General features: G+C 37.6%; 1 pseudogene; it reads left to right on the top strand.

Annotated features, from left to right (window-relative positions):
- Positions 1 to 1,534: 1,534 nt before the first annotated feature.
- On the top strand, positions 1,535 to 2,280 carry LOC112838169 (centromere protein H pseudogene; annotated as a pseudogene).
- Positions 2,281 to 12,692: the final 10,412 nt, after the last annotated feature.

Below are 12,692 nucleotides of genomic sequence, written 5' to 3' on the forward strand. Positions count from 1 at the left end.
AAAGAGGGGCACCTGGGTGGCTCAGTCAGTTAAGCGTCTGCCTTTGGCTCAGGTCATGATCCCAGCATCCAGGGATCAAGCCCCATATTGGGCTCCCTGCTCAGCGGGATGCCTGCTTCTCCCACTCCCCCTGCTTGTGTTCCCTCTATCACTGTGTCTCTTTCTGTCAAATAAATAACCTTACACCAGTTAGAATGGCAAAAATTGACAAGGCAAGAAACAACAAATGTTGGAGAGGTTGTGGAGAAAGGGGAACCCTCTTACACTGTTGGTGGGAATACAAGTTGGTACAGCCACTTTGGAAAACAGTGTGGAGGTGCCTCAAAAAATTAAAAATAGAGCTACCCTATGACCCAGCAATTGCACTACTGGGTATTTACCCCAAAGACACAGATGTAGTGAAAAGAGAGACCATATGCACCCCAATGTTCAAAGCAGCAATGTCCACAATAGCCCAACTGTGGAAAGAGCCAAGATGCCCTTCAACAGATGAATGGATAAAGAAGATGTGGTCCATATACACAATGGAATATTACTCAGCCATCAGAAAGGATGAATGCGCAACTTTTACATCAACGTGGATGGGACTGGAGGAGATTATGCTAAGTGAAATAAGTCAAGCAGAGAAAGTCAATTATCATTTGGTTTCACTTACTTGTGGAGAATAAGGAATAGCAAGCATGGAGGATATTAGGAGAAGGAAGGGAAAAATGAAGGGGGGGAAATCAGAGGGAAAGATGAACCATGAGAGACGATGGGCTCTGAGAAACAAACCGAGGGTTTTAGAGGAGAGGGGGTTGGGGGTATGGGTTAACCCAGTGATGGGTATTAAGGAGGGCACATACTGCATGGAGCACTGGGTGTTATACGAAAACAATGGATCGTGGATCACCACATCAAAAACTAATGCTGTATTGTATGGTGACTAACATAACATAATAAAATTAAATTTAAAAAAACAAAAGAAAAATTCTAAATTATGTGAATACTCCACCCTCAAGGAGGTGGAGTCACAACTCTTACTCTGCAACTCTGATATTCACACAGGATCTTCTCCCCAAGGGTATGGAAGGTATGCAAAAGGGGAAAAGGGTAACTTTACAGTGGAGAAATCTGACAAATACACCTCAGCCAGGTAATCCAGAGCAGCATCGACAGGGTAAGTCATGTTGATAGGATGTACCCTTGATAGGATTTCATGAGAATAGCACTTTATCTGCCTGTGTTTCCTCCTGGAAACATACAATCTCAGTCTAATTATAAGGAAAAAAATCAGACAAATATCAATGGAGGGACAGAAACCCTTCGAACTGTGGAGGTCATCAAAGACAAGGAAAGTCTGAGAAACTCACAACCAAGAAAAGTCTAAGGCAATACGATGACTAGATATAAACATAACACTAAATAGTGTGGTGTGCTGGATACGATCATGCAGCAGAGAAAGGACATTAGATAGGTCAATTTAGTGGCGGGAAAATCGGGTCCTGAGGCTGCGTATTTCTGTCCCAGGCAATTCCTCTTCGCGCCAGTCAGAATGGAGATGCAACCCGGAGAGCAAGCGGCCACCGAGCCCGCGGACTCCGGAGCGGGGGGCAGGGAAGGCGGACCACCACGGGTCGCCGGCGCCCACATGGCGCGACCAGAGGACCGCTTGACCTAGCTGCTCAGGCTGAGAACCCAGACAAAACAACAACTCTTGGAATATAAATCAGTGGTTGATGCAAATGAAGACAAAACTCCAGAACAAATTATGCAAGATAAGCAAATTGCAGCTAAAATTGAAGACCTAGAAAATGAAACTGAAGATGTGAAAATTGCTTTTGAAATAAAAAAGCTTTTGCATTAGACAGGATGCAACTTTCGAGTGCACTTAAAAAAAACCTGGAGAAAATTAACCCCAAGACTAGTGTGCTCATGGATAACATGAAACACGTACTAAAGCTAAACAAATTAATAATGAAATCACACCAGGAATTTTGGGATTTGGAGGAAAAACTACTTGATGTTAGAAAGAAGAGATTACAATTAAAACAAGCTTCAGAAAGTAAGCTTTTAGAAATCCAGACTGAAAAGAACAAACAGAAAGATGATTTGGCCAATATGGAAAATTCAGACAAGATCAAGACCATACAACAAAACCTGCAGATGGAGATACAAATTATGACAGTTATTCAACTTGTGTTTCAGAACCTCATTTTAGGAAGTAAAGCCAATTGGGCAAAGGATTCTGCCTTTAAGGAAACTGTTCTACAGCTTGAGAAGAATCTCACCATGATCTAATAAGAATTGTTTTGTTATTTTTTGTTTCAGTCTTTAATGTGTCATTTAAATAGCAAATTTAAAGTAAAATTTTTATTTAGTATTTTTGGAACGAATATTGCAAAGTTTTTGTAGCTTAACACTATAACATGGAATTTGTTCTGTCAACTATATTAATTAAAGTGACTGGCATTCTCTAAAAGAATCTGAAAGTCTTAGCCTTGCAAGGGCCCCAAAAGACATCTAATCTAGCTTTCCACTGAACGTGGACATTTTTTCTACATTTCTGGCAGTCCCAACTCTCATTTGGAATACTTCTTTTTTCTTTTTCTTTTTTCATTTCTCTTTCTTCTTTTCCTTTTCTTTCTTTCTTCCTTCTTTCTTTCTTCCTTTCTTTCTTCTTTCTTTCTTGTTTCAGGTTTTTATTTAAATTCCAGTTAGTTAATGTACAGTGTAATATTAGTTTCAGGAGTAGAATTTAGTGATTCATCACTTACATATGACACTGCAGTGCTAATCACAAGTGTCTTCAATATCCATCACCCATTTAACCCATCCCTCCACCCCCCATTATTTGGAATACTTTTGTGCATTTGTCAGTGAACTAAAATATTAGAAAAATTAGAAAAGGGTATCCACATCTTGATGTTTTTTCAACTATCAGTTGTATTTTATTGAAATAAATCTCATTTTAGTTTTATCTCAAAAAAGAGGACATTAGATAAAACTGAGCAAAACATGGACTTTAGCTAATACCAATGTATCAATATTGGCTTCTTAATTGTGACAAATGTATTATACTAATATGTTTGTAATAGGGGAATGGATATTAGCTATTTGGAAACTTTCTGTACTATCTTTACAATATTTCTGTAAATCTAAAACTGTTCTAAAAGAAAATTTATTTAAAAATTTACGGGTTAAAACAGAATACACATTTGTCTTAAATACCTATGGAGCATTTGCCAGAAGTACCCATGTGTTAGACCATAAAGAACATTTTAATTAATTCTAAAAAGCAGGAATATTAGAGACATAGTTTTCTGATCACAATAAGAAGTAAAACCTAACATCAAATCTTGAAAGCAAACAGACATAATCCATACCTAGAATTTTCTACAAAGGCTATGAATGTATTAATTTTACCAATTATAAAACATTTAGAAAATACTGACAAAATACTAAATACTATTTTCTGGAATTTTTCAAAATCAGTGCTTACATGAAATTCATAGCCTCAAATAATTAAGGAAGAAGATAGTAAGATTGTATTTTATACTTCATTTTTAGGATTATTCTGCTTTTTTATTTTTTAATTTGCTTTTTTGGTTTTTTCATCTCTCATTTTATATTTTCCTGGGCTTTTTTTTAGTGTGTGTACATTTTTTTTCAGTTTCAAATAAATAAATCTTTCCTATACTTCTCTAAAATATATTCTCTAGAGTATATTTAACCCCTTTTATAATATCTTCTCTGTAGTGTATCATGATACAGGTTACTTCTGTTTTGGAAGAATACATTTTGTTTCTATATTACTGCAAGTCAACCATCGAATAACTAAATTAAATGTTGGAGAATAGCATTTCTTTTATTATATAACAATTAACAATTCTGTCTTCTCTGTTACCAACATACATCAAGGATTTTCAATTACATTGTTGAAATATCTCTTAAACTGTTTCGTTTCTTTTATTCCCATTCTATTAATTACTTCATACCCTATGTTAACAGGAAGACTGAACTGTGCCTCCTACATGGTATTAACATATAATCCCTTCTACAGGGCACCTGGGTGGCTCAGTCAGTTAAGCGTCTGCCTTCGGCTCAGGTCATGATCCCGGGGTCCTGGGATCGAGTCCCACATTGGGCTCCTTGCTGAGCAAGGAGCCTGCTTCTCCCTCTGCCTGCCTCTGTCTCTCTCTCTCTCTGATAAATAAATAAAATTAAAAAAACATATAATCCATTCTAGCATACACCTCACAGTACCACTACAATTCATTCTTATAGGTGAAATATGGTAAATTATTGTTTGAATTTGCATCATATTGATTACCATTGAATTTGAAAATCTTCATATATTTTATTGGCTAACAGAATTTTCTCATCTGTGAATCACAATTAATATATTTTTCTATTTCCATTGATATTTATATTTTTCCTACTGGATCAAATGGTTACTTTACCTACTCAGGATTCTAAACTCCATACAGTTTATTTTTTAATTTTTAAAAAAGATTTATTTATTTCTTTAGAGAGAGCACATGTGCACCCACATATACCAGTGGGGGGAGGGGCAGGCGGGGAGGGAGAGAGAGAATCTCAAGCAGACTCCCCACTGGGTGCTGAGCCCAATTCAGGACTCAGTCTCATGACCCATGAGATCATGACCTGAGCCAAAACCAAGAGTTGGACGCCCAACTGACTGAGCCACCCAGGCACCCAAGTTTATTTTACTGTTAAGTATTTTCTCCTATTGTTCTTTTTAAAGGTTTTTATTAATAAAGTATTTTTTGTACTGAGTTTATAAAGCAATGTAATGATATTTATTAATGTGATACTATAATATAATAAGAAGTATATATATTTTTATCTTTGTCCCTGGTCAGAAGCACAGGTGATAGCTTGGGACTTGCAATTTATGTCTGAAATAGGGTAGTCCGGTGGGACTGAGCCTTTAACTTGTGGAATCAGACCCTAACTCCAAGTAGACAGTGTCAGATCTGAGATGAATTGTAGGACACCCAGCTGGTGTTAGAGAATTGGTCAGTGTAGAGGAAAAAAACCACATATCTGGTCACAGAACGGTTCTGTGAATGGAATGAGTAGGAAAAAAGTTTTCCTCTAGTTGATGTAGAAGGGTTTTCCTTCTCAACTGATCAGTTTCTTTGTGACTTTTGTTTTTTGCATTTTGTTTGATAAAGCTTTCTTTCCTCCAAAATCATGAAGATATTCTGATATATATTCCTTTAAAGTTTTATAGGTTAAAAACTGAATTATTAAACCATCTGAAATTCTCTGAGTATTGAAAGACACATTTCTAAATTTCCTTTATTTTCCAAAATAGCCCATTTCTGCAAATGCTAATTATTGAATATCCCCTTCTTTATTGTGTACTAAAATCAACATAGCACTTGTCTGTGTGGATACTTGATTCTGTTCTATTGATCTGCTTGCCTGTTTTTATGTTAACATCACAATTTTAAATATTACAAATGAATTGTGGGCCAAGTCCCTTTTTTGTTCTCTTCAAGTGTGGTTGATCACTCCTCCATAATTACTTTTTAAATACAGTTTAAATTTAGTTTGTTAAGGATTTTGAAATGGAAAAAAGTACACTAAGTAGAAATGAAGAAATGTGAATAAAGTATGGACTTCAGTTAATAATAATGTAAATATATTAGTTTGTTAATTATGATGAATATTCCATATTATTGTAAGGTATTAATAATAGAAGAGGAGTGCCTGATGTCTCAGTCAGTTAAACACCTCTTGGTTTCCGGTTAGGTGCTCAGGTCATGATTTCAGGGTCTGTGGGCTCAGTGCTCAGAGCAGAGTCTGCTTGTCCCTCTCCCTCCTGCTCTGCCCCTCACTCTGCTCATGCGTGCACTCTCTCTCCTTCAAATAAATAAATAAATAATAAATAAATAAATAAAATCCTAAAAAAATAATAGATGAAACTGGATGTGGGCTATATGGGAATTCTCTGCACTATCTTTATAATTTTTCTGTAAGTTTAAAATTATTCTAAAATAAAATATTTATTAAAAAGTTAGGTTTTCCCATATATTAAAATATCCTATAATGATTTTTTATTGAAACTTCCCTTTATAGTCTAAAACTAGTTTGTTGAGATTATTTTAAAATCTTATGATGATGTTTTATTGGGATGGAAATAAATTTATAAATTCATTTAAGAGAAATTAATTGTAAACTACTAAGGCTTCTCTTGCAAAAATACGGCATAATTCTGTAGTTACTCAAGACTTTGCTAAAGTTATTTTTCTTCATTATTTTCACTCTTCTTAACAGCATTTTCTTATTTAGTGTCCAATGGTTATTTCTGATTTGCAACAGCAAAAAAGTTTTGTCACTGGTTTTGCATGTGGCTCAATTTACCTTCCAAACGCTCATCAGTTCTAATAGTTTGAGTGCTAAATTTCTTGGGGTTTCAGGGATATCATCATAACACTAATCAACATCTTTATTATCTCAAGAATTTTCATTGTTTTATTCTTCTCTTACGTATTTTCCTACCTGCAAAGCACACACAAGGCTAGGAGTGGCAGGTGCTTAGTGAAACTGTAGGGGACTTGCCAGGGCATGAATGTGTTACCTAACAGATAATGGAACAGAAATATAGACAAAGTTTGGATTCTCTGATAACATTGTTGACTCCTTCACCAAACCTGAACTGTATTTTTGTTCATGAGATAAATAAACATCTAATTGTTTAAGTCCCTCTACTTGGGTTTTCTGGTAGCTTGCCTATCATTGTGTTCCCAACTCATGGACCATATACTCAAGGTGCCAGTCATTAATGAATACTAAATTCAACAGAATACTTTTTGGTATCAACATGCTATATATACCAAGTGTAAATATACTTATAGGGAGGGAGGAAGGGAGAGAGAGAAGGTAAATCTTTTCATATTTATGTGGAAAGTATCCTATTGGTGGGAAATATCTGTCCCGTGATTTTTTTTTCACTTTAAACTGTAGATGTGGTAAATTATATTTTTAGATTTCATAATATTAAGCCTTCTTTGCTTTGTTGGAATAAACTCCATTTGTTCATATTATAAATTTATTTGTCTTTATACTGATTCTGTTTACTAAAATTTTATTTGGAATATTCCTTTCTATGCTCACAGCTGAGCCTAACTTTTTTTCTTCTACTATCTTGGTCTGACAATAATATCAGGATGATTCCAGCCTTGTAAAATGACTTGAGTAGCTTTTCATAGTTTCCGATGGTTTGAAATGATTGTGGAAATTATGTGTTCTTTGAAAGTTTGATAAAATCATTCATAAAACTATCTGTGTGTCTTAGAGAAATAGATATTTATTACATTTCCAATTACTTCTATTGAATTATGTATTGAGTATTAACGTTTTCACATTGGGAGCCAATTTTGGTAAGTGTATTTCATGGAATATTGCTCATATTATCTAGTACATCACAGATTGAGATGGAGTTGAATAACATTCTCCAATACTTGTTTTAAAATCTTCATGTGTCTTTTTTTCATTCTTCTAATTCTCCTTCATGCTACTTTGTTGATTCTTTTTTCAAGATCATACTAACCAGTTACCCATTTCATGCATCTTTTGAACAGAAAATATTAGTTATATGGATTAACTATTTTTCATTTTGACCTTATTTCATCAATTTCTCCTTTAGTCTTCTTCTAGTCTTTCTTCTTTCATCCACTTTTCCTGTTATTTTCCTACCATTTTGAATTAAAACTTTAATTCATTTTTCCCATTTTGTTTGGTTTCTGTCAGCAGGATTTAATGCTATAAATCTTTCCTCTTTCCTTTGACCCTACACAACAGGTGTTCATATATAATGACTTCTTTGTTTTTCAATTTTAAATAGACTGCAACTTCAATTTTCATGTTCAAGCAACATTTATCCAAAAGTGTGCTTCCAATTCTTTTTTTTTTAAGATTTTATTTATTTATTTGAGAGAAAGAGCATGAGAAGGGGGAGGGTCAGAGGAAGAAGCAGACTCCCTGCTCAGCAGGGAGCCTGATGCAGGGACTCGATCCTGGGAATCCAGGATCACAACCTGAGCCAAAAGCAGTCGCTCAACCAACTGAGCCACCCAGGCGCCCTGTTTCCAGTTCTCTTAGGTACATAGGTTCACAGCAGCAATAACCAGCTCAATGCTGGTGAGAGGGAGCCCCTATTGGGCCTATGTGTGGTGCTATTTATTGCCTCCTCTGTAGTTGATTTCTCGGGTGGTCATCAAATGTGATACAAAGATGCATATGTGGTGTGGCCACTCTTAGAGATCCACTCACATATTTATTTACTCCTTAGACCCTCTTGTCCTCAAATTTCCGATCTTGTTCCTTTCAGGTCCCTGATAAACCAGCCAAACCCACTCACCTTTGCCCAGGAATATAGTAGATCCTTACCTCAGACCTATGTTTTCTCAATATGAAGTGGATGACTAGGTGGTTGGCCTGAAGCTCTGCCTATTGGGAGGATTTCTTCTCACTGGTGTCTTTCTGAGACATCCTGGAGTGGTGGGAGGGTGGTTATAAATCAGCAGCACTCTATTTTTGGCTCTCACCAACATACCAAGCTGATTCATCTGTTAACCAGGTTTGTGTTTTCCTTCCTGTTTCAGGTGGTCCTAGTGAACCCCCCACTACTGTATTGGTGTAAGTTGAGAGAGATGCATTGGTAAAACTAAAGTAAATGACACAGGGATCTGGACTACCTATTTTCCCCTAACTACTTTAAAATGTTATTGATGTGATAGAACTCTAAATCTTGTAGAGTTTATTTCCCACTCTCTGTGGTAAATGTATCCTAAGGAGCATCTAGAGTAGTTGCCACTTTCCTGATGACCTGGCCAGTTAACATAATGTCATCAATATGGTGAGGAGTATGATATTCTTCAGAATGTCCAGATAATCAAGGTCCTCTCAAGCTCTACTATCAATGAGGACAAAAAATTAACATATCTCTGAAATATATTGTAAATGTGTACTGTTGTCCACACCAAGTGAATCCAAACTGCCTCTAGTTGTCTGTATCATTGGGTCAATGAGTGTGTAATAATGACCAGCATGTATGTGGATCTGTTTTATTAACGATACCTTATCCAACACCACAGCTGCAATGGTGCTGCCATTTGGTGAACTTGCAATAAGCCACTGTCACCAATGACAATCCATCTGATGTTTGTAGGAGCCAGACTGGTGAATTGAATGGGGATATGATGGAAACTACTATCCCTATACCTTTAAGTCTTTGAGGGTGGCATTAATCTGCTGCTTCAGCTGTAATGTGATATTGATTCTGATATACTATTGTGGCTGGGAGTTGGGGGAAGTTTAATGGGCCTCCCTTTAGCCTTTTATACCATGATGGACCCCAGTCAACAAGTCAAGAACCAATGTGGGAGTTTCTGGGTTAATGAATACATGGAGATTTGGGGACAGTGGTGCCCTTGGAGAGGATGTGGAAGCTCCACACCCTTTTCCCATACCCTACCCTATGCATCTCTTCCATCTGGCCATTCTGAGTTATATCCTTTTATAATCAGCCAGCAATATAGTAAGAAAAAAAAAAAAAGAACCAATGTGAACCAATTCATCCCAGTTATGCTCTGGAGCATAGGAAATGACCACCATAAGATCCAAGGATCCACTGAACTCTGACAGGCACACTAATAGCTCCCCAAAGATGTCACTAGAATCTGTGAATGCTACCTTATGACAAAAGGGATTTTGCAGACATGATTAGGGATATGGAGTTTGGGATGGGGAGATTATCCTGAATTATCTAGACTGGGCCCAATCTAATCACATGAGTTCTTAAAAGCAGAGGATTTTACCCAGCTGTGATCAGAAAGAGTGCAATGACAGAAAACTCAGAAAAACAACACAAGAAAGACTCAAATCGTGGCTTTGAAGATAGAGCAAGGGACCACAAGCCAAATAGTACAGGCAGCCTCTAGAGGCTAGAAACAGCAGGGACACAGTTTTCCTCCTGGAGCTCCAGAAAGGAATACAGCCCCATGGACACCTTGATTTTAGCCCAGTGACTCCCATGTTGGACTTCTGACTACAGAGCTCTCAGTTAATCAGCTTGTGGTGTTTCCAGCCACCAAGTTTGTGATGATTTGTAAAGGCCACAATATGAGACTAATACAGACCCATTTTGAGATGTACTTGGGCCAGGACTCCATTCATCAGTTGGCCAACATGTGTCTCCACTCTAACAGAGGGTCCACGATGGCATTTGTGTCTCTTGGTATCAATGTTATCTCGGCCCCCATAGCCAAAAATCCTTGAAAACTCTGAGAATTTCCTTTTTCCCATATGCAATCAATCTGGTAAGCTACCACAGTACCATTCAAGGAGGAACTGGGGAGATTGCTGCTGAAGCCCAGCCAGAGTTTATAAATACTGTGGCAGTGCACGTCTTTCCTCAGTGGGAACTGATCTCTTTCTAGTTCCGTGATCTCTCATTCTGTGTGCTAGCTCATATCTGGAAACTGGCAAAAGATTCTGATTTCACAAAGTGGAGGCAAATTGCCACAAATCCTTGTGGGTTAGGACCCCTTGCATAAATGGCTGAGTCCAGAGTTGGGACAAGAGAGGGATAAGAGGAATCTGGAATATCTTGTGTTAAAAAGCAAGAAAGTGGGCACCTGGGTGGCTCAGATGGTTAAGCGTCTGCCTTTGGCTCAGGTCATGATCCCAGGGTCCTGGGATAGAGTCCCGCATTGGGCTCCTGCTCAGCGGAGAGCCTGCTTCTCCCTCCGCCTCTCTCTCTCTGTCTCTTATGAATAAATAAATAAAATCTTAAAAAAAAAAAGCAAGAAAGTGTTCAAAGAATGATAGGGACAGGTCAAAGGACACAGAACCATGGTTACATAAAATTTTAACAGTAGTAGAAGACAGGTGAAGGGCACATGAACTCTGTACTATGCAGCATCCCTTCTGTAGATCTAAAATTATTTCAAAGTAAATGTTTCTTTTTTTTTCATTTTAAAGATTTTTATTTATTTATTTGAGAGGAGTGAAAGAGAGCATGAGGGGGGTGTAAAGGGCAGAGGGAGAGGCAGGCTCCCGCCGGGAGCCCAACAAGGGACTTGATTCCAGGACCCTGGGATCATGACCTCAGCCAAAGGGAAGCACTTAACTGACCAATCCACTCAGGTGCCCCACAAATGTTTCTTTAAAATGGACATAGAAGCCAGGCTGGAGGAGTTCCTGCAGTACAAATCTGAGATAATTTCAGCATATAAATAAATAATGATATTAATATATTGTAACCACTTGAATAAATAGGAATCCATATTGAATGAAAGAAAGAGGGAGCAGGGAGGGAAGGAAAGACAGAAGAAAGAGAGAAAAAGAGGAAGGAAGAAGAGTGATTTTTATTCCCTTAAGTAAAATGCTAACTAATAACTGTGGAAAGAACCTTGGAATTAGAAAATCATAGTTATAATTAATTCAGCCAAGAAACATTAATAAGTACTAAAGCAAGTGGAGAAAGTAATGAGGAATGGAATATTTACATTACTCCCCCATAAAATACGTCTTAATTACTGCCGGCGTCCAGCCCCAGCAGGGGAGGGGTCCTCGAAGGAAAGGACGGCGAGGGAGGAGACACGGACACAGGATCAGGTTGCAAGCATCTCCCCCCGAGAGCCTCGGAGGGACTTTATTTATACATTAGAATATTTCCTTGTTTTTTCCATTCTTTCATAACATGTGATTTTATTTTTTACATCTTATCACAATCATCTTAAATCATTTTGGATTTAAAAACAAAGGTACTAGACAGAGCGTGACCGTGCGAGACAAAGCGTAACCTATCTGCTATTGTGTGCTAATGCGGAAAAAGTTATATTTTTACTCTTGCTTAAAGATTATCTAAAGTTTATTCTTGCTCCCAAGGCAACTTAGAATGTGTGCACCCTATCCTATCAAAGTAACATAGGGAGGTCCCTGTACTGTGGGAATGACATGAGATTTTCCTTTCCTAGAATCCTGATGTTTCAGAGGTGCCTGAGGAGTCTCATCAGTAGGGACTTTTACTGGGCCTGGATCCAACAGCTCCCTTAAGCGAAACTTATTAAAGAACTCCGCGTTGCTCATGTTAGATGAATTACGGATTGGAAGACATTGGGTATTTTTACTTCTTGGCCTGTCGTCAGCCTTTTTGGAATCAGTTTCATTGTGATTGCTTACATAGGCATAACTAAATTTATAAATCATTTTATCATGAAACCCCAGAAAAAATCCCATGATTATAAAGATTGCCACAAATAAAATGACAGGAAGTAGCAGGAGCCAGCTGTGGAGTCTCCTGATTTTCAGGATTGTCCCCCATATTTGGACTTTGTCAAACAGCATGAGTAGCTTGGCTCGCGCCAAATTACAATAAGAAAGAGGAACTTTAAGTGGAGAAACCCAGAACATGCTACCTTAATCAAGTGATCAAAGTTCATATCACCTGTAATGAGCCAAACTGACATCTTGTGCTTTCCTGAGAAGATGCAATGAGGACACAGCATCATCTCTATGATATTTTCTTTCTTTTTAAAAGATTTTATTTATTTATTTGAGAGACAGAGAGAGTGAGTGGGAGGGAGAAGGAGAGACCACCTGAAGCAAACTCCGCGCTGAGTGCAGAGCCTGATGCAGGGCTTGATCCCATGACTGCAAGATCATAACCTGAG

The sequence above is a fragment of the Callorhinus ursinus genome, unplaced genomic scaffold, assembly GCF_003265705.2.
Source record: "Callorhinus ursinus isolate GAN/ISIS: 27379988/994484 unplaced genomic scaffold, GSC_fseal_2.0 scaffold129, whole genome shotgun sequence".
Lineage (NCBI taxonomy): Eukaryota > Metazoa > Chordata > Mammalia > Carnivora > Otariidae > Callorhinus > Callorhinus ursinus.